Source organism: Taeniopygia guttata, chromosome 5 (assembly GCF_048771995.1).
Source record: "Taeniopygia guttata chromosome 5, bTaeGut7.mat, whole genome shotgun sequence".
Classification (NCBI taxonomy): Eukaryota; Metazoa; Chordata; class Aves; order Passeriformes; family Estrildidae; genus Taeniopygia; species Taeniopygia guttata.
This window is the reverse complement of record NC_133030.1, coordinates 58,130,543-58,153,945: the sequence shown is the minus strand read 5'-3', so window position 1 is coordinate 58,153,945 and position 23,403 is coordinate 58,130,543. Positions and strand designations below refer to the sequence as shown.

General features: G+C 43.0%; 1 long non-coding RNA gene across 1 annotated transcript; it reads left to right on the top strand.

Moving 5' to 3' along the window:
• Window positions 1-126: 126 nt before the first annotated feature.
• LOC115495624 (uncharacterized) lies at window positions 127-21,908 on the top strand. The gene is made up of 4 exons (XR_012056554.1): window positions 127-622; window positions 7,498-7,705; window positions 7,869-7,953; window positions 20,181-21,908. It is a non-coding gene; the product is annotated as an uncharacterized lncRNA (long non-coding RNA).
• The last annotated feature ends 1,495 nt before the right edge of the window (window positions 21,909-23,403 follow it).

Genomic DNA, 23,403 nt, shown 5'->3' with positions numbered 1-23,403 from the left:
CGGCCTCGAGCGTGAGGGGCAGAGGCTGCGGAGGGCGGCCCGAGGCGGGTCCTGGGGCTGTTCGGGTACCGCGTCTCCTCCTTCTCCTCCTTCTCCTCCTTCTCCTCCTTCTCCTCCTTCTCCTCCTTCTCCTCCTTCTCCTCCTCATCCTCCTCATCTTCCTCATCTTCGCTATAGAAACACCGAATCAACTGCGGTGGAAGAGACCTCTGAGATCATCGAGCCCAGCCTGCCACCCATCACCACCTTGCCCACTAGACCGTGGCACTGATTGCCCCATCCAGTCTTTCCTTAAATTCCTCCAGGGGCAGTGACTCCGCCAGTTCCCCGGACAGCCCATTCCTAATCACGCTTTCCATTAAGAAATTCTTCCTAATGCCCAACGTAAACTTCCCGTGGTGCTGCTTAAGATTGTTCGGAGGCAGAATCTGGTGGTGTAAATACGAGAGGTAAAGTGGCGCTGGTCCCGGCGGTCAGGCCGGTTCAGCCGCGGCGGCTCAGGGAGGTTCTGCAGGGCCTGAGGCAAAGCAGTCGTGTCTTATCCCGTCTCCACAGTCTCCACATCTCCCTGTGTGTGTATGCAGGGCTGGGAGTTCAGCAGGACCAGGATATTTGTCAGCAGGTACTTCGCAAGTCCGCAGTTCCTGCGGTTTCCACCCTGGAAATGCTGTGAGAAATGCGATCTCTGGTCTCCTCTGCTTTCTGTTGCTTCTGCCTGTGCTACAGATGCTGCTCCTGTGTATTTGTGTCTTGCCTTAAAATCAGGAGGTTAAAGAAGTGATAAACTGTTGTTTGGTGCTGTTTTTGTGACCCAAGCAACTGGTTAGCTTAAATCCTAACCAAAATAGAAAATCTGAGGTGGAATTCAAATAATAAAAAGTTGAAACAAAGGAATATGATGCACATCTACAGTTTTAGTTAAAATAGCTATCAATACTGTTTTGAGGAGGTACTTTGTGTGGTGCTGTGATATTCTCATTATAGAGTGCCAACAAACCATACATAAAGAATTTGCTGCTATATCTCGAGAAGAAATCTGTATGACAACTTTGTTGAAAGAGATGGTGTCTAAAGAGGTCCCAGTAACAGGTTCCGTGTCCTGCTACATTTTTAGCAATGATCTGGAAGCTGATCCAAACCTGCTGCTGCAAAAATTCAGCTTCAGAATTAATGGAATTGTAAATAATGATCAGGATGGGGCACTGATCAATACAATGCAAGTTTGTACAAGCAGCTTGCTTAAACCTAGTGAATTTTCATTCATCAAACCAAATAGCTGTCTGTCTTAAAACCCAAGTGTGGAGATCATTACTGGAAAATAGAAGACTGTGAAGGTAATGACTTTGAGAAGGATTTAAGGACCAGATAAGTAAGCAATCAGATAAGGGTTCTCCTGTATGCTGCTATGGCAGAAAAGGATTAATCAATGTATAAACAAAGGAATTAAAAAGTGTTTATTTTACCTCTCATGTTTGACGTCAATAATATCATCAGAGGGTAGTACATACAGTGCTGGTTTTCAGATTTTAAGAAGCACATTGGAAAATAAGAGAGCAAAAAAATGAAGCAAAATGTTCTGGTGGTTGGAGAAAATGCCTTACGCTGGGATGTTTTAAGAGCTCAGGCTGTTAAAGTTATCTGGAAGAGAATTGGGAGGTGACTTGATTGTAGTGTATAGGAACATTCCTGAGGGGAAGTACAGGATATTAAAGGGCTCTTTAATCTATTGAAGAAAAGCATAATAAGAAGTAATGGCCAGAGGCAAAAGCCAGACAAATTCAAATAGGAAATCAGACACACATTTTTCCATGGTTAACCACCAGAACACATTCCCAAAAGAAGCTGAGGATTTGCCATCATTCATGTCTTCTGTTGAAGATCAGATGTATTTCTGAAAATTAATTTTTAGCCAAGCAGAAGTTATGCTTTATTTTATTTGATGAATGCAGGTTGAAATCTGATGGCCCATGACAAGCACAGCATCAAGTTGATCTACTGGGACCACTGTGTTTCAAATTCTAAGTGCCAGAAGCAGACATTTCATTTATTACCACGAGCATTAGAATAAATTATTTTTTTGCCTTGAAATACCTATGCACCATAAAAAAGCAGATCTGAATTAAGCCTTTGGCTGCAGAATATATTTGCTAAAAAAATATCTAAAGGTTTTGGCCTTTTCCCTCCTAAATTTACACTCTTGGTATTACTTGGGAAAATTTCTTTGCATTTTAATTTAAATCTCTGAAGGAGTAGATCCTTACAAGAAAATGAATTTAGTGCATTCTGGTTCTCTTGGCCTTGAGGCAATTTTACGTATTTGATGTTCACATTGTGAAATATTTCTTGTGGGATTATTATGCAGAGTGCTCCGGTAACTGCACCAAATGAATCCTGATAGATTTCCTATATTGTACATTATGTATATTTGTATGTGGCATATGTTTTCATCATACAGCCTTAACCTCACTTGAAGCATCATAATATGAACAATTATATTGCCAACAGAGGAGCTTCTGTTACTGAAAGAAGGATGAATGAAATAAAAATAAGATTTCAGATCAGTAGCTTGGCAGAGAAACATGAAAAAATCCACCCCTGAAATGGTGCATGATGAATTTTTCTGTCTTGAGACTGGAAGGTGTGCTGTCATTTCTCTGCCTTCTGAGAAATGCTAATCCTGCAAGATACATGTGCTTCCTAATTTACATGCTTCCCTGGCTCTTAGGCAGAAAATGCAAAGACAGGAGCTGAAAAACAAGCTGCTGCCTCGTTTGTGCATTTTCCCAGAGTGAAGCCACAAAAAATCTTAAACACAGAACAAACTGAAATCTGTTAATTAACCAGAATTCTGGCATGAGATCTGAATAACTGTACAGTGAGGGAAAATCAGCGATTACAAAGCAAGACTTGTCTTTATGGTATGTGCTTGGTAACTTAAGAAAGCAGAAAGTGTTTGTGTGTGTGGCTGAAACTTGTTTACTTTGACTTCGAACTGTTAGTGTGAAATTTTTATTTTAAATTACCTCTGTGCATTTTCAGGCAAGTAATGATTGCAGTAGCCACTCCAGGAATGGGGTGAGGTGTGCCCTAACACTGAACTTGGACAGAAATTGTGTTTCTTTGTAGTATCTGCAGAAGATGGCCCTAAGGCTGTTCTGGATCCATTTCAGCTCAGCACACGAGGGCTGCCTGAGCTGACACCCATACCATTCATTTCCAAGGCTGCACTGGCAGAGCAGTGCACTCACAGCGTGTTCTGCAGGCTGGCAGGATTTGACAAGACAGCTGTGGGGATCGATGGCAAATGAGGTGCAGAACACATCCCACTTACAGCTGCTGCTGTCACAGCCCTGCCCCAGAGGTAGGAGCAGCACCAGGAGTTCCTCTTTGAAGCAGAACATCTTGTTTGGCACCCACTTAGATGAGCACTGGGATTTAACCCACCAGTTCTGCCTTGTAAAGCTTTTAACAATTGCAGACCAGTTTATCCCAGCCAGCAGAAGCCAGTTGTTTTTATGTCCTAATAAAACTGCAGGAGCAACTGTCAGGATGTTCTCCAGGATTGGGGGATTGGTTTCTGTCATCATCAGAAATAGCTTTAATCCAGTCATCTTCTTGTGCCAAAGGCATGTAGGACAGAATTTTGTCAGGAGAATTAAGATTATTTCCCAGCAAGTGGAAGAATGGAAAGGAGTATCCATGGAGGTCTGAAGGACTGCCTTCCCATTTAAATAATTACTGCTAGGGTTGTGTTATATTATTTATGATGTTAAAGTGCCTAGAGTCAGAGGAAATCCTCATTTTAGATGATTTTTGAATGTCAATGTATAAAATGTGCTAACCATATCAGTTTTATTATTAATTTTTAAAGAAAATGGTGAGTTGAGTGAGTGCCCAGATTTGAGAAGGCAAGAATATATTTATTATAAGGTTTATTATAAATCCTGAAAAATACATGAGAGAATAAGGGAAAATAGATTTTGTTTCTAATTAATGCCTATTGCTCTAAGAAAAAAAAAAAAAAAAAAAAAAAAGCCTGGGAGGGTTTTGACTTGTTCTGGAGTATGAGCTATTGCAATAGCTCAGTGAAGGAGCTGGACAAGTGCTAATGTACCATTACAGCAATGGGAGAAAGAACAGACTGAAGGGTTTTCAACTCACTTAGGCTGTACTTGGTTGTTGCTGAGTCCTGCACAGTACTTTTCTTTGTAAGTAATTTAAGGTATTAAAATATTGCTTATCTCTGTAAAAGTTACTGCTCATGAATCTTAGGGATGGCTTATTCAATGGAACTTCAAGGAATTTAGCTGTCTTTAGTAAAGATGTATGGAATGAACCAATGTAGCACTTCTTTTAGATAAGGTGTAACAACTATGTCATTCTGCATGGGCAAAAAAACCCCAAAAATCCTCAGTAGTTTGGAAAGAATAAGGTTTGGTTCTTGTGGTTTTGGGGGATTTTTGTTCTTGCTGCAATCTCCTGATTTCAATTTAGCCTGGTTATGCATTTATTTCTGCAGGATAATGCTCTAAGTTCTGTATGCAAGAGAACCTTTTCTGTTGGTGGGGGTGGTTTATAACACTTGGCCTGTATTATTTACTTTGTTAAACTGTGCACACGCAGTACTTGAGTACGATAGGGAGAAATCACTGGGTACCTCAGGAATCTGATCCCTTGGCAGTCTGGAAAATTTGAAAGATGGAGGTCCAAATAACATTACCTTAGCAATAGGACCAAGAGCACCAAAATCAGAAAGCAAAGGCTTTGTTTGAATGGTGTTTTGCTTCAGAGGTACAAGCCTGGATTTTGCAGGGAATGGAATCAGCTGGCTTTGGTGTGTTGCTATTTTAGCCCATGGTGGCACAGCAGCACATGTCCTCATGTCACAAGATGCATTTCTCATAATACTGCTGCTTCATTTAGATGAGAGCCAAGTGTGCCCATCATTCCAGAGTCTGCCCAGCTGCTCGGGTTGTTTTTGTTTTTTTTTTCTCTGCATGTCTATATGGGCACATAATCTGGGAAAGGCACAGAATTTTAGTGAAAGTGTGGTTGTATGAAGATGCCAGGTGGGCAATGCTGTGATTTGTTACAGCAAACAAGAATAGAAAAGTTGAAAATAAGTAATTAAAGGGACTGCAGTGATGGAGTTTCCTCTCTAAAGGTGTTCTAGGAATGCAGTTGTTATAGTCCTTTCATTCTCCTGTGAACTTAATCCATGGATGTAACCCAGTCACATGCCATCTCAAACACAATTCAGATAAGGTGTCATTATTTAAGGAGTGTTTCTGTTGTGTTAAAAATGAGATTAGTCCATTTTCAACATTATCTTAAAATACATTTATCCCAGTGTCTTACAGTTCTTAATTGGCAACACATCAGAACAACTCTGTGAGGGAGTGGAACATGTGATTACCACCCCCTTAATTTTACTACTGGGAAAAAGATACTGATTTGGTAACAGTTTCATTATACTTCCATTTCTTCAATTTTCCCATGTTCCTGTAATTTTAAATTTGTAATTCAGTGATGTGCTGACTGTGTGGTGAGAAAATGGAGATTGTTTTTTTTTTTCTCCTGTGGTTTCTCAAAGAGACAAACAAATCCTAAAGCAATAATAAACCCTTAGTCTTTTTGCCTCCTCATTCCAGGATTTGGAATTGAAAATAATTAAATTTGGGGAGGCAGGGGAGACATTGGTTGCTTTGTAGGTGGGCAGAGTACATTTGCTCTTTTTCAGAAACACACACAAAAAGAAATTTAGGTAAAGAGGCGGAGGTTTAGGTTCCTTCTTTTTCTAAAGTTTGAACTAATAATACTTAGTTGTGGGTGTGAAACTCTCATTTCTGGACGTTGTTTCTTCACTCTGGCTACCAGGGATTAAATTGTAGAATTGCTCATTTTCACTCAGAATAATTGACTGTGCTTCCATTCCCAAGCTTTCCTTTATTATCCAGAACTCTTTTTCTATGGACGGGGCAAGTTGCTAACTTGTGCCTGCACATGTTTGGGTGCCATCACTGTGTTATTTTATAGCTGTTTTATTACTAGCAAGACAGCAGAGGAGGGGTAGAATTAAAAAACCCCAAACAACCAAAACTTGTGCACAGCCCTTCATCAACCTGGAGCCCAGAATTAGAGGGTTCCCTCTTCCACACATCATCTGGACTCTGGGTTATGCCATACTTTCAGCCTTTTTATCCCTGGAATTTCTGCAGATCCCTCAGATACTTGTCCTTTAAGAGAGGAGTAAGTTCTTTCATGCTGACTCACATCAATTGCAATTCCTGCACATTGGGCTGAATTTTGTGTGCAGGAGTGGCAGTTACATCCGTGTCTGAAAGCCAACTGTGCTGCAGGGGCAAACAGCTGCTGGGAGCTCCTGGGAGCAGGAAGATTCTTGTTGGAGCACGCTGAGAGCAGCAGGGATCCCTCTCCTGGCTCCCCAGGAGCAGAACCCGCTCACTGATGGGACAGCTCAAAGGCCTTATCCCCAGGCCAAGGATGAAAAGAACCCTCTTGTTAGGGCATCACAGAGTTGGGAGGGCACCTAGGAAGGTGATCACATCCTAGGAATTACATCTTTGTTGAAAAAAGCAAAAAAACCTTCCTTTTCAAGAAACTAGAGCCATTCTGATTCCTTGAACTCATCAAAGACATGCACACCACACCACAAGAATGGGAAGGAATTCATGGGAATCAGCCTGAAGAGCAGGAGCAGAAAGTTCACCACGTGTCATCCCATGACATGAAAAGGAGGAGCATGTTCAAATCTTCTCATCAGGCTCAAAAGTTCATGTGTAGGTAACTAGGCAAGGCTTAGATGTGCCAAATAAATCCCTTGGGAAGAGGGATTTGATATGCTGAGAGAACCAGGATGCAAAGTATAAGATGTACAGCTCAGGGGAATTTGCCTTTGCGTTCACAGATGTGTGTTTTAGTCAGTTCTGGACTCTTTTTCTTGGAAGATCATAAATTGCCAAGATTATGCAATGGAGCAGATTCATGTTCAAGGGTGTGTCAAGTTACTCATCCCTTGAGTAGGAGGAGTGAAAGCTTCCCTACGGTCCTTTCTGACAACATTGATTCATTTTTCTATTCAGAGGAGGAAAAGAAGCCACAATTTGGGAAATGTGTTTGTCATTCACTGGAAAAGGCAGATACCTTGACAGACAGACCAGGAGATCTACAGGCAGATGAGAGAGTTCTTTGGATTTGGCTGATAACAAACCAAGTGTGGGGATGGATCTGAAATTCCATTCCACACCTCAGGCAGGACTAAAAGGGAGATATCTTGAATTCAATTCAAGATCCACTGCTGGTAGTCAGTTGTGATTACTTTTATAAATAATTAGGTAGATGCCACTTTTTACAGGATAGGACAACCAATTCTGATACAAATGCCAAGTGGTCAGAGCTCTTGCCAGGGAAGGACATTTCTAAGCCCTTTTAACAATGTAATAGCCAATATTAATTCACTCTCATTGTTTGTTGCAGGTGAATTGAGAATATCCAATGACATCACCAAGCACCATTTTCTTTCAATCTGCTGGAAATGCCAGCAATCCTCCTCCATCAATCTTCCATCTTCAGAGTGTTATGTACTCCCAGTCCTGGGGAGGTTCTCAGGAAAAGGCCAGGTGTGCTCAGACACATGGTGATACTCAGAACAGCTTGCCTGCCTTACTGCTGCACCCTTTTTCAGGTAATGCAACCCGTGCATCCCAGGGCAATTCAGAACCTGTATGACGAGTATTTGGGATGGAGCTGGTGGTTCTGCCAGCTCTCGTTCTCAGGGTAACATTTGCTGCTCATTTAATTACACAGAAAGTGCTCAGAATTATGTGTGTGTCTGTGATATTTTACAGAATCACAGAATATCCTGAGTTGGAAGGAACCCACAAGGATCATCAAAGTCCAGTTCCTGGCACTGTTCAGGACACCCCACACAAGGTACCCTAGAGCATTGTCCAAACACTTCTTGAACTGCAACAGGTTTGGTACTGTGGCCATTTCCCTGGGGACCCTGAGCCATTTCCTGAAATGTAAATTAATCCTTAAAATATCACCATGAAGTAAATAATTAGATGTTTGGGGTGGTGAGTTAAAATACATAGGGTTATGTGACTTGCCCTCAAACATCCAAGTCATTAAATAAATGCACTGTCATGATGGATAGGTTCTACAATATCTGCATTGGGCACCAGAGATGGGACTCAGGTGGATTCACCTGACCAAGTTCAAGAACACTACCTGTCTTTTAGATACCTATCAGGGAAACTATTTTCTGCTGTGGCAGCTTTTGAACCTAGAGGTATGTAAAATTCCTACCACCAGCTGTCCTGGCAGTCCCCTAGGTGACTAAACTGGGCTGCCATGCCTGCACAGTGCACAGTAACCAGCAGAACCAGGACCTCAGCCTGATTCAGGGACACAGCAAAGGCATGACTGATCCACCTGGATCCCTGGAGAAGCCCCCTCTGCTTCAAAGCCTTGTAGCACTGAGCCAGTGCCATTCACAGAAAAACCACAGGCTTCTGTGAAAAGGGGAAGGGAAGGGAAGCAGCAGAGCTTCCTTCTATTTATCTTAATAAATCAGTCAACTGGAGGTGGGAAATCTCAATTCAGTTTCATCTTGGCCTGATGGGGTGCAACCCACTCATGACTCAGAAGGCTGCTGTAGCCACTAGGTTATGGCATAATCCAGGGCATTGTGTCTTCATCCCTCCTCCTGATTTTAAGACCTCTGTCAGAGGAATGGAAAGAGATCTAGCATTGCAAGTAGTGCTGTGATTGGGATGTTGGAGATCCACATTTGGTGGAGCTTCACTGCTTTGGCTGAGGAGAGAGCAGAGGCTCTTGATTAGGTGTTACCTCCCACAGGTCCTGGGAGCTGCAATTGGAGGCCCCCAAAGTTCTGCCCTTGGAGTTCAGTGAACTTTGTCATGCAAACAAGTCATGCAGCTGTAGGTTTGGAGTCAGGATATGTAAATGGTAGAATTTGGCCAAGAGCACAAGACTGCTGATTCACAGAGCTGTGGAGCAACCATGCTTGAAGCATAACTTGAAGATGCAGCAGCTCTGTGTTTGTTTGCCTGTATGTCTTCTGATACCTCCCTCGTGATCTGCTCTGGCCCCTGGAAAGAAACCAATAAAAGATGATGTATAGTCAGAGACGCATTTTTTAAAGAAGTTGCTCATTTTAGAGGCAGTAGGAGATTGTGTAACTTTTTGATCACTGCAATTTAGGGGGAAAAAAAAAGTTTATAACATGACTGGAGGAACTTGCAGTGGAGGTTCATCAGTTAAGGACTTAAGCATTCTCAGGACTGTGTAGTTTTGCACCTCTGTTGTGCTAGAAATGACACACTGCTGATGAAGGGGCTCTTCAAACCAGCTTAGCTAGACAACAAAGGAGGATAAAACACTATTCATGAAGGGGCTGGAGTTGTCATACTCACTTTGTCTTAAAATTTGCAGGTTCTCTGGCTAATCAGATGGTTTTATCCTATAACTTCTAGGCTGGAAGTGCTCATTTTTTGGAATCTGATTTTGCCTTATGACTGCGATGCTGTCCCCCTCTGTATGATGTATATGCGTGCCCATACACCTTTTTTATTATGCCTTATTCTCATTAGCTCTGTCTGCCCTCTCCCCTGCATTGGTTTGGTTGATACTTCACCCACATGTACAGTCAGGAGAACTCTTCAAAGTCCCTTTGGCTTTTTGTACATAGGGTGTCTGGCAGAGCTTCTGCAGCCACAAGCTCTACAACCACTTCTGTCCTACTCTTTAATCCTATCAGCACCAGTGGAGTGCTCACACTTCTGGTCATATGGTAGCACCAGGGTCATGTTATTATATTTCTCTTTTTTTTCACCCTTTAAGTGCCAGCTGCAGAAAAGCACATACAGAGTCCTCCTGACAATGCAAATAACAAGAATGTAAGTGGATTTGTTATGGAAAAAAATAAACACCAGACAGAATCACTCTCTTAGCAGAGTAATTTCTTTCTTGGATATGGCTTGTAAGTCCTACATAGGACAGGACTTCCTCATTTTTCCTTAAGAACTTGGACTTCATTAAGAAACTGGAGATACAGGGTGACACAGCTACTGGAGAACATGTCCTTGGATGAGTAGACAATAATTATCCAATATAATTTACAAAACCAAATCATAAACAAAGCATAAGTAAAGTTAAAGCTTCCTAGATACAATCGCAGGCTTCTGCATATTATCCAGTGTGTAAATAGAGCTTACCCTTCTGTCCTAGAGAAATTTTCAGCCTCTGAGTCTGCAAGATTTGGCATTCATGCCAGTAGCAACATATCCAAAGAATAATGTGGAGAACAGGGCAAACATGGTGTAGCAATGACTAACAAATATATTTCAGGTGTAATAAGAACACCTTCTTTGCCTAACAAAATCACCACCCTCCAACAAAGCCCTCACTAAAATGGGACCAGGAGTTCCGTGTCCAGAAGGAAATCACACCTAAATGATGCAAGAGATTGGTCATCATCATGATGCTGCTATTGCATACCATGTCCAGTGAAATCCTGGCAAACAGGACTTCACTCAAGTGTCAGAGACCCAATTGTTTAACTCTCAGGCAGCTGCCTGCAAGAGTTTTAATGATGATATGGTAGGATCTTTTTCTGTAATTTAACAAGCTGGTTTAATTTTTGAAAGAAGTGTTTGGAAAAGCCACAAGTGAGACTCTCAGTGTCTGTTGGGGCACAGTCTTGCAGCACCCCAGCAAGGTGAGCAGAGCAGCCCTGGTGACACCAGCTGGAGCCCAACAATGGCTGTGCAAAGCCACAGCAGTGAGGAAGGGCAATTCTCAAGCCAGGAAGTCAAGTCAAGGAGGTCAGGGGAGGATCAGGCACAAGGCCAGGCAAATCCCAGCCTGGAGGAGACTTCTCACAGCTCTTTTTCCTTCAGTCTTGTTCCAGGTTACAGCACTGGCCCCAAACACAAGCACCAAAGCCCTTGCAGCAGGGTTGAAGGGTGTGTTGGTGCTCAAAAACCCCAGACACTGTAAAAACTAAAATGCAGTTTTATTTGTTAGGGCATGCAAAATACTTGCAAGAAAACCTCAGACCAGCATAAATTACAAATCTGAAACTCAGATCAGGTTCTGTATAAGCCTGTCTAAGTTTTATGATCTCTCACTGAACATGAGCCGTGCCTTCAGCAAGTCTGGATTGAGTTATATATTTTGGCTTAAATGGTTTAAAACCTGAAGTTTAAAAGGTTTGTGTAAATAGGCATTTACAGCCTTCTGGTTTCAGCAGCTTTTTGACCACATACAGTTACTAATAGAACTGCTCTTTTCACACAGAGGTGGAGGAGGTCAGCATGCAAGAACCTGGGTGGCACTTAAACAAAGACCTTAGAAAATACCACCTTTTACTGTAAGAGGTATTTCTTACAAGGCAGTCTGTGTAGGTTTGCAGTGTGAAGTGATCTCCAAATTAAAGGCAGTCACACTATTCTCCCAAGTCTGTCATTACAAAATAATACCTCTTTGTAATACCCCATCATGAAATGTTTAATTTCCAGTAAAGATACTGACCAGTGCTATGATTCTGCAAGGGATTATCTTTATGCATCATGCTCACACATTCCTTTGAAGTCACAGGGAAGGCACTCAGTGCTGGAAGTTGAACATGTTTGAATCTTGACAAGGTCATAAAATGTTTGGAATTAATTTTGAGAAGCCTGTGGTCCTACTGCTAATAGAATTAAGATGCAGCTTCCTTTCTTAGTGTTGAAGTACTCCCTGTAAAGATAATAAGTATATTGAAATATAAAGAAATCATTTAGGTGAACATTGATAGTTTTTTAATAGGCCCCCAAGGCTCTCTTAACTCCAAATAAAATTGAGAGTAGCCAGAAGTCTTTAATCCCTCTGCAAGCAATCATATTGTTAGGAATAATAAACCTTATCAAGTCCTTTTTCTCCCTATGCTTCTGTACTAGTAAAAGTGAAATAAGGACACTGATTTCCTTTGTAAATCAACTGGTGAAAAGTACCAAAAAAGTTGTTATCAGTGCAATGAAAACCTGCTTTGGTGAATAATTTCCATGAACCGTTTCAGATGCAGGATCTTTGGCACTCATGTAGAAAAATACAATTACATTGAATCTACTGATGTTCCCTTACCACAAGCAATTAAAATATAAGGTATAAACTGCCCATACAGTCCTTGAAAAAATAAAACTGATACTTTGAAGAAGCTGTTTTCACATTCTTTCCTGTGTGGTCTAACTACAGTCAAAATAATTGAGAATATTGGATTATAACAGTATTTCTTTGTTGTGCTAGAAAATGGATGCCAAAGTATAGCAAAACAATAAAAGCATCACAGCACAGCACACGTGTCCCATGATTAGCACAGAACTAACAAAGATTTTAAAACAAAGACGATGATCCTGACAATGACAAGAGAAAAGCTTTGAAGAGGAAGACCTGACAGAAATACCAGCCCTGTGGAAAGCATATCACATCCTCCCATAACCTATGGGTTTGCAGTGGGTATTTCCAAGGAGTGGAAGAAGAGCAGGGCCCTTGTGGGCAGGAGGTGGCCCTGGGTGCTGAGCACAACTGGGAGAGGTGTCCAGCTGCCTCCCAGTGCAGCCCTGGGCTGTCACTTTGATGTCCCCACCTGGGTCTGCCTCCTCTGCCAGTGCTTGTGCTCGCTGAGAGCCACCCTGCTGAAATCCCTTTGTGCATCCAGACCTGCAGCACGTCAGGAAACAGCTCTGGCTGTTTCAGAGACCTCACCTCTCACTGCTCATGCACCACAGCTGTCTGCTCAGCTTGTGGGCACAGGGAGATAAGAAGAGGTGACAGACGTTCGTGGAGGGGAGTGTTTGAAAACAATGCAGAGCTGGGATCAGAGCTTGCTTCCACAAGGACTCTTCAGCCACATGAATAATCTCCATGAGGTGAAGAGAAGGAAAGAGAGTGTTTCACTTGAAAAATGTTCTGTATAAAGAGCAGGCTGACAGAAGAGAGAAGAGTTTGATTAGAAAAAATAAAGTCACAGGGCAAAATTTACGGACTGTTGGCACAAGGAGGGGAGGCTGCAAAATGCTTAGCTGGACAAAGCTAAGGAAAAAACATGGAACTGGTTTTTAATTACTCTGTCTGGAAGAAGATTATATAGAGATTAAGGGAAGTGCATGTTTGCAGAGATAATACATCTTGAGGGACAGCCAAGAAAGACATCAGAAGTTTTTCAGAGGTTTACCACTCGTCCAGTGCCTTTCAGCAAGTGAAGCCACAAATTGAGGTACTCCCTGGCCAGGAAGCACTGCCAGCACTCACAGGTTCAAACTGTGCCAGACCAGAGCAAAAGCACAGATTACAATGCATCTGTCTGAGCGTGAAAAATCAAAACTTCATTTTGGTTACGATAATTCTAACCTAAAGATCAATTTAGACATGCACCTACACTGAGATAACACACAGATGGCTTTTGCCTGTGCTCTGTGCTCATCAAAAGCTGTGATCCTGCATCCATGCCATGCCAAGATCCAGTAAAAAAGCCCCTGGGAGCAGAGTATATTGACTTTGAATCAGCACCAAGCTACTGTGATAACACAGCTTTTGGTTGGAATATACCATGGACAATTATGATGTATAAACGTGGCTTGAAAGGTGCTTGTATAATGAAAAAAAGCATCACATATTCCTAATTGCATTATTTATTCACTTATATTACCGCAGAATCACAGATTCATTTTCAACTTTTGGCCAAACACCACCTTGTCAACTAAACCATGGCTCCAAGTGCCACGTCCATAGGTATTCCAAACAACACTCTGCTGTTTTCTAAATTAGGAGCCTTCTCCAAACTTTTCATCAATAGCTGACTTTCCTCTTTCAGATCTCCCCTCCTGTGTGTTAAATTAGTTGCAGGATTAGCCCCCCCTTAAATTTACATGTAAATTCCAAGTGTTCTACCTGAAAGAGCTGTTCATGCAACTCTTCACACCACTGAAGGGCACTTGTCAGGAGACAGCTCCATGGTCTCTCTCCGGTGAATATATGACCATTTTTGTAACAGAAAACAGGAGTTATATATGTGAAAGGAAGGAAAGTCTGAAATGAATGAAAGAATGCAAACCTTGAGTTCATCTGCCAAATTTCTAACATCTTTTAGGTCTGTCTCTGCCCAACTCGGCTCCTTTGTGCTTCAAATAAAATACATTCTATTCAACATGGCCAAACTTAAAACTCAGGGGAGAGGGGTGTGTATTTATACTTTTAACACTGCTGTGGATTTGCAACCCTCATTCTCTTGCCTGTTCTGTTCTGTACAGTCAATGAGCCCCTCGGGGCTTTTCTTTTTGGAGAAAACTTCAGACACTGAGTGCTACTTGAAAAAGATACTATCCATAGCCAGATATTTGCGGTGTTTAGGTGTGAGCAAAGATCTGTAATTAAAATGGTTAAGGTAAAAAAGGTAAAATGTCTGAGAAGACAAAGCTGGATTTACTCTTCCTGAGAACATGGTGAGGCGACACTTTACATTAACAAATACACATCCTGATTCTGTGTTACTAATTGGTTTATGCTAATGAATTACAAAAATTACTATTATAGAATTTGACACATGCACTATTTTGTGAAGTTCCATAGCTACACAGAAATGTATCTGAGCAGATATCTTATGATACCCAAAATGGGAACAAGACAGCTGTAACGAAGTCAAAACAAAGCATTAGAAGGACAGATAAGGGATTGGTAAAGATTTCAGTGTAAAACTATGGGAGTCGAAGAGTTCATCTGCTGAAGGATGCCTCAGCTTTGTTCTCTCTTTTCCACTGGTTTGATGGTTGCACTTGGGAGCAGATTTTCCGTACTTGTAATGACTTTGGAGAACGAGGTACAAACTATGGGGTGGAAAAGCCACCTAGTGGTACAGGGACATGGTGCCAGGCAGGAGCAGGTACCTCCGAATTCCAAGGAAAGGTTTGTTATCATGCTGGGACATCATGCCCTGGCATGCTATAAAGGGTATTTGTTATTATTCATGGAAGTCTGGAATGTGTATTGTGGGTGCATGAAATCCACATGCAAATTAGAGAAATTTTCCAAAGGACAGCACCATGAAACTTTGTGTTGGATCATTGCCTGTTTTATATGTGCTGTATAGATAAAAACACCTCTTAAGAGCTATTGCAGAGAATTAAGAGGATGAATGAGTTTGCCTCATTTTTCTTTCCACCTGTCCAAATAAATGTAGCAGTTGCTGTAAGCCCAGCTGCCCAGAGCACAAAAAAGAGAAGAAAGGTTATAATGACAACACCCATCTGTACTTTTTATTTTAATTTTCATTGTGTCATAGCTTTGAGGCATGACAAGTCAGTGCATTTGCAGAGCTAAGGACTGGTTATCCAGATCTCTGCTCTGGATCCACTGGTGATTTTTCTAATAATTTCTACATGTGCTGAAAAGAGATGGGAAAGCCATCCAATCTGGGGAAACAAAAATTCACCCTCTAGCAAAAGGCTGCTGGGTAGGGCTGATCAGGGCACTGCATGATCAACATGTGAAAGTCTGTCTCCTCTGAAAGGCTGAGAGCGTTGGGGGATGATTACAACACCTCCATCCCTTCAGGACCCTTCAGCTCAGCACAAGCAGCAAAGAGTTATTGCAAGAATGAAGGCATATCTCCCTTTGGCACTCCAGTGATTAAACCTGAACCTGTGTAAAGAGTAATAGAACAGGCAGCATGTTCTTATCTAAGTAGTCAAAATGCAAAGTCACAGCCCGTGTGCTGAGGTTTGGGGTTTATAATGCTGAGGTCTTTGCAGCTTTGTGCTCAAAGCAGAGCGTTCTCTCATTTGCAGGTTCATCCTTGGGCACACAGACCAGGAGCTCTGCAGGCAGGAGGGATCACACACATTGCACAGCCAGGCCCCACAGGGCTCTTCAGCCTGGGCTGCTTGTTGAGCAGAAGGAGAGACAGGGGGATGACCATGCCACGCTGCAGCTGGGTTAAATAACTGCTGGAAACTGTGGGACTGTGCAAGCACACCCCCTAGAACACTCCTGTCTGCAGCCCCTCTGTAACACGTGCATCCAGCTGCGAGGATCAAGCAGCCCTTGGCCACTGCCCACCTGTAACCAAGGGAAAGGGGATATGGCAAAGCCCTCATTAGGGATAGATAGGAATGAAGGGGACTGTGAAAATAAAGCTTCTTTAGTTAAATGAATTTCATCTTCAGAATGGGAGGCTTAACGAGTCAAGCTTGGCAATTAGAGAAATTACCCCTAAATGTTTAATTACATAAATGCATCTGCAAATACACGCCAGGCCTGAGGTTTCCTGCCTGTAGTAAATGCATGGATGTGCCGATCTGTGCATCAAATAAATCCCAGCATTTAGGCATGTGAACTGGCAGAACTGCATCTGCTGAGCTAGAGGAGGAGGGGAGGCATGTAGGAAAATACCTGTAAGCACCAGCATTGCCCTAGTAGACATGGAACTTGGCAGCCAGGGAGGTCAGGATGTGGGAGTAGGGAGCAAGGACAACCAACCCAACAACTGCCATGTGAGATCTGCTGCAAGCTCTGGGGTGTTATTCTGGAGACTCCAATTTCTTCTTTTTGCAGTACTTGGCCACTGTAAGCCTTTAGACATCCTTGAGGCAGGCACAGTGTGGGCAAAGAGAAACCTAAAGCAGGAGATTAGAAATCTGAGGCAAAAGGTAAAAGGGATCTGGGAAGGAAATTTTGGAAATGTTCCCCATGTGTAGGGTTGTGAGGAGTGTCATTCCCAGCCTGTGCACAAACATTACAGATAGTTTGGAGCACATTGGTCAGCTTTCCAGATTAAGGTAAAGAGAAACCCGTGTGTGAGAAGGCACACATGGGCCTCCCAGGACACTCATATTGGGCTCTCCATGCTCATTAAAGCTAACAGGAGGCTAATTAGGGTGATTGGGTGTGGGGATTGTGCCAGAATGCCTGAAAGCACTGGAATTTATAGGTGGACTCAAGGCTGCCACATATGCGCTGCTTTTCTCTGGTTAAATCCTTTCTGTTTGGTACAGATTTCCAGAGGTGCAGCAGCTGAAATCCCAATGGACTCTCTCCATGAGCACTTCCCACAAGTCAGGACATCCTGCACAACTGTAGAACCTGCATGCTGTGCAGTGCATAGATGCAGCAGGTCCTCTGCTCCCCAGAAAGCCTCAGCCACTGGAGCATGTTCAGTCCAGCTGCTTGATACCCTTCCCAAAATTGTGGGATTCACAAGTCTCACCCACATGGATAACCACAGTCACACAGGAATTCTCACCCAATGCTGATAGCCTTATGTAGGACAGTTTCCAGGCAGGGCAGTCTCACCTGTCTCCCATTTCCAAAGTTTAGTGAAGACTTTTGAAAGACTTTGGGAAGTCTCTCTGGTTTGCACTGGATTCACTTTGGTGACAGTAAAGAGAAATGTGGAATTCTCATGAGCAAATGTTCTCTGATGAAATTTCTGCAGTAGCTTTTCCTGGTATGCCCAGATTCCTGAATCCTTTAAATTCCTTTAAATGCATTTTCTTCATTTATCACCAAAAAATGCAATCAGTAGAAATCTAACAGCCTTCTACATAATTCAAGATACAGGACAAATGGCCCAAAACTTCTTACACCAAGCTGTTATTACAATCCCACTGATTTTTCAGGGAAGTTTCTTTGCTGCCCTTCCACAGTCCAAGTGTTCTGACTGTTATTTAATGAATCAGGTAATTTCAATTTTTTTTTTTAAGTGTAAGTTCTGCCTATCTGCAAATTTCACCTGGTGCTTCTGCATTGTATCCCTCAACTTTTAAAAGGTCACGTAGGAGCCTGTTCAAATCAATGGTATCACCAGTTGTAGAGAGTCACCATCCCTGGAAGTGTTCAAAAAGTGTGTAGATGTGGCAACTGAGGACATGGTGGTGTGCTGGGCTTACAGCTGGACTTGATAATCTTAAAGGTCTTTTCCAATCTTAGATTCTGTGATTCTAAATTAGATTCTATGATTCTAATTTTGTTGTAAAGTGCTGCTTAATAAGGACAGCAAGAACACAGGCCTCTGAACCTAGGAGCTACAGATCCATAACAAACTACTGCAAGCCTTGAGAAAGGATAGATTAAAGGGGGCTGGACCCTGAGAGCTGCATATCAGCCCTGACTGCACAGCTGGGAAATGAGCCCTTCTGCTTCCATTGCCTTCTGCTTCTTGTGCACTGACATGTGCTTTGTGGGTGCACAGTGGGCATGAAAACAAGCCACCATTGGTAAATAAATAAAAAAGGAGCACTGCTGCTTCATCACCTTGGTTGGAGACTGCAGGAGGTTTCCTGAGTCTCAGCAGTGAGTTCAGACATCTCTGTGAGAATTAACAGGAAAGAGTTGGGGCACAGGGAGGCATTGGATCAGGAGCATTCAAGCTGTGACATGAGCTGGCACACATAAGGTGACAGCAGCTTTGCCACCTCCATGCTCACATGAGCCAGAGCACAGCGCTGCTGTCCAAGCCCTTGGGTTGGTGCTGGTGTGTCTTGTCTGGGTGTTTCAAAAGAGAAAGTAAATACAGAAGCATGTATGGTGGGTGGGTCTGTAGTACTGATACTGTCTGGCCAAAGAGGCACTGCTGGGAATTGATTTTCAGTCTCCAGATCTGGCACTGGAGGCTGGAAGTGAATCCTCCCAGGCAGCCAAGTGCAGACGTGATTGCCTGTTCAATCCACATCGCTGTTTCCATGCACTCCACTCCACTGAGCAAACACAGCTCCGTGCTGGCAGGGATTACTGTTTGTTCTCTCCAGCTGCAGCTTTGCTTTGTCTGGGAGTAGCTTTGCCGAGATTCAATTTAGGGTCCCAAAAAAGCTTTAACAAAGCTCCAAACTGCAAAGGCAAACAAAAGAGACCAGGAAAAAAAGGTAATGAAATGTAATGAATAAAATACTGCTGTATGACCACAATAACTTAGGATATTGGGAACTGCTCAAGAAGATACTTTGCTTTAACAGAAGCTGCCACAGCAGAAATCACTTCAGAAAAGCACTCCTGCTCTCCAGTGTTTCATTTTTGGTGTGTGGATGAGAGATTCAGCATCCCTCTGCATCCAAGTCCTGCTATTCCAGCCAAGACAGGCAGGAAGCCTTGCAGGGTCTGCAAGATTCCTGCAGCAGCTGAAAGGGAGGCTGTGTAACACAAGACCCTTTATTTGGGCAGCAGCTCTATTGTCTGTTTAATAGTTTAATACACCCCCAGAACAGAAAACACGAGTCAAGTATTTACCCTGAGATTTAGGCTGAGCACTACAGTGATCCTGAACAATAAAGAGTTCCCTATTAGTGTTAGGTTTTAATGAACAAGCCTAAACTGAGGTTTAGCTCTCTGTGTAACTAACCTCATGGTTTAAGGTCCTGGTAACATTTTTTTCTTTATCTAAAATGGGTCATGTTTTGTAAATTTTCTTTGTAAGCCATAAGAATCCCTTCATTTAAGGAATTTCTTTGAGTCAATGAAGGTAGACATTTTCTTCTACTGCCTGAGAATATGCCCTGTTTGATTACAGATCCTATAATTCAAATCTGGAAAAGCAAAGTTTTCTCATGTTTCTTGCTTATGCTCAAAACTGTGGTTTGTGGGCCTGTGCAACCCTGCCAATACTGCCTTGCTGCCCCTCTCCTGGAAGCTGCTTCTGTCTCCATGTTTCCTGTAGAAAAGTCAGCTCTTGGAGGAATTTAATCTTTACAGTCTAAAGGATTTGTCCCGACATGCAATAGCATACTCCAAACAGAGTCTGTATGGGTACACCTCATCCACTTTGAGTTAAAAAGCAAAATAAACCTTAAAAGCACAGCTCCCCTGGTTGTACAGCCTCTCCTTGCTGGCTCTTGCAGTAGCAGGTTTTTCAAGTAGTCCACCATGGGCTCTCCCACCTTCATCTCGCAGTTGTTTCTAAAATGTGGGAGGCTTATCATTCCCTTCAATATCTTTGTTCTTATCAATCAGGGCTATGAAACTGCCTATTGCCTTTTCAGGTTTCCAGGCAAACACCTCCTCCTTAAACTTCTCTTCTAATCCAACTTGTTGGCAACATTGTCCTTTAGAAGCAGAGGGAGAGGCATGGACTATAGACATAAAAATTCTGATATCTCTTGTTTCCATAGGTATTGTCAGGTATTACTCTGGAGCAGCAACATCCAGCACATGCCCCTGCTCAGTGCTTATGTAAGCAGGCAACATTGATCTCGGTACTGCAAAATAGGTGGTAATACAAAACAGAGTCAAGCTCGACATCAAGATCCCTTCCTGCTGCTGCTTTAACCCTTCAATTTTAAGGCTGGCTTGAGAAGGTTTGACTCCTTAGTGCTTAAAACAGACTGAAAAACCACGGGGCTGGTCTCAGTGCCGGGTATCAGCTCTGCCCCAGAAACTGGGGGCTACACAAGTCATTGATGTTGACTTTCACCCGATTCTTTACTGGCGCCTGTCCAAAATCCCTCCCAAAATCTCCGCCGGCTGCCCGAGTAACGCGGACTCCCCGCTAGATGTCAGCGTGCCTCCTGCAAATCACCGCGGGTTAATTAAAAGTCTCTAATGAGGCTCCCTCATTTAGCCAGGCTTCCAGCGGGCTGGTGGGGACGCACCTGCACCAGACACTTTCCAGAGGAGATTTGTCCCAAAACGCTTTTGGCATCATTGGGAGGATCTGCCCCTGGATGGGAGCCCACCCCAGCGCCTGGCACTGCCCTCCAAACAGCCCCTCTGGGCACTGGAGGTGTTTAATTGTATTTATTCTGCTGGAAATTGGCTTTTTTAAAAATTAAATGTGACCCGCAGCTGCTCTGCAATGGCCAAGGGTCCAGCAGTCAACACCGAGTTCTGCATCTGACAAGAGCCTGTCTGCTGGGGCTGAAAGAGTATTTCTATTTCCAGTTTATTTGCTTAGCTGGCTAAGAACAGCTCAAGAAGCTCACTGACGACTGAAAAAGAAGAAAACTTCTTTTTCATTATCCTCCAACCTGTATAATGGCCACCAACATGTGCAATATTGGATTAAATATTTTTTATTTTCCTCCTGCCTAGGAAAGGAAGATGGCTGAGGACGAGAGCTAGCACTTCTTAAAATCCAGAAAAAAACCCTCCAAATCCAATTACAGGAAAAGCTTCTTTGTTTAATGAATCACTTTGTTTTGTTGTTTGTTTTTTTTTAAAGTGTAAGTTATGTGTAATTTCCTGTATGTATTCAGTTACTTTAGAGAGTAAAATCAAATTTTAAAGCACTCGTATACTCATTTTTAATTGTAACCCGACCCGACCTAAGAGAAAAATAATCATGTTAAAAAAGAAGCATTAGACACCATTTCTAATAGTTTAATTAAAATTTCTAATAGTTTCATTAAAATATAAGTAGGAATCTGAATAAATGCATATAAGATACAGACTTTTACTGGAATAAGTAAAGGCCACAGGTGCCTTCCTGGTTAGTCACAGCTAATTAATTCTGATGGCCTCTAAACCTAATCTTCCTTTAAAAATTGAAATTACTGCAGAGAACCATTGCAAAAAGAAACTTAAAATAGCAGAGAGATATTTTAAATTAAGATTTCCTGATTATTGAACTTTGTTAAATTCATCACTTCAATCCATTCCTGAAATGTACAGTTAATCACCTCCTCTAAATACAAAGCGCAGGAGGTGATTTCCCTTCTGCAGCTACTTCTCTGGATTCAGCCTTTTCATTACATTGTAATTACAATGGCTCTTCAAACTTGTCATGAAAATAAAGGATTAGTAGAACCAAAAATGAAGGTTTAATGGCACAGACTAAACATCAGCAATGAGCAACTTCAGCTCTGGCTTCTTATCCCGATGCCATTTAATTTTTGGACTTGCCTGAGGTGAATAAAGAGCACAGAGCAAAATTATGCAGTGAACTTTGTTATTGAAACAGCATGGAGTAATACTTTGAACTTGAGTGAGATTGACATTTTGGTTTAGTCCACGGTGGTAGTGAAATTACAGCATTTTTGTGTCACATAGGGCTTTTTTGGGGCTCATCAGGCACTTGGAGATGAACTGTTTCATTGCTCCAGCAAGCACACGCTCTCCCACACCCAGCTTACTTCCCCTTGCACTAGCAAGAGCTGAGTTTTGTCCTAAAAAGTCATGTTCTTTTATAGAAATGCAGTCTGCTCGTGCACATGCAGCTTGGTTTGTATGGCCTGGAGGGACCTTGACCTGGTTTTTTGTTGGGTTTGGTGGCACATCTGGAGGCCTGTGCTGGACCTTGCTGCATATTGGGACAGTTCACTGCACATCTGCTGGGGAGCAGCAGCTCCTGCTGCAAGGTCACACTGGAGGGTGGCTTTGGGGAGCAGCTCTGTGCATCAAACACCAGCACATCCAGTTCCCCCACCCCTCACTCTTAGCTCCCAGCATGGCCTGCCAGGGCACTCAACCAGCCCAGCCTGAGGCTATTTTAACATCTTGAAATGAGCTGTTGGTTGGTTCAGATCCCTGAAGGACAAGGTGGCTGCATGCTCAGTGGGTACCAGTGCCAGCACCACAGTCCTGCCCAGCCAGAGTGCGTTGGGGAGGGGACCAGGGACAGAGCACACACCTCAGGGGCTGGGGACAGGTGAATGGGCTCAGCCACATCACAAAATCACATGCTTAAGATTACTCCCTTTGCATTGTCTCTAGTGCTGACATGGCCACAGGATGAATTTGTTCAGAAGCATCCCAAAAAGTGCCCCCATGGGAGAGGAGAATGGAATAGAATGTCTCAGTGGGGAGGGACCTGGAAGGAACATCTCATCCAACTGCCTGACCAAAAGTTACAACTTCTTATTAAGGGCATTGTCCAAATGCCTCTTAGACACTGACAGGCTGGGGGCATTGAGAGCCTCTCTAGAAAGACTATTCCAGTGTTTGACCACACTCACTGTAAAGAAAGGCTTCCTAGCAGCTTTCTGTTGGATCTGCTGGCTGAGCTGACTCACTCTGGTGACTTCTTATCACTGAACCTGGAAGGAGAGAGCACAGCTGAAGCAGCTCAGGATGGGATCACCCTACTGTGACTGACCCACTTAGAGCAGCTCAAACAAAACCCTGGCTCATGCTCATCCAGAGCAGAGCTTCCAGAAGCTGCAGCCTGTGCCCTGCCTGCTCTCCCCTTCCCTGATCCATCAGCCGTGGCTCTCCATGCTGGCTCCAGCCAGCCATTGATAACCAATCACACACCTTTTTCCAGACTGCTCTGCAGCTGCATCAGCTCATTTAAGCTGGGATTTATGCTGATGCATAAATCAGTCTGATGCAGAGGAGATGTGAAGGCCACCTGGCTAGAGGTGGTGAGGAAAAGAGAGAAATGCATCTTGGAGCAGC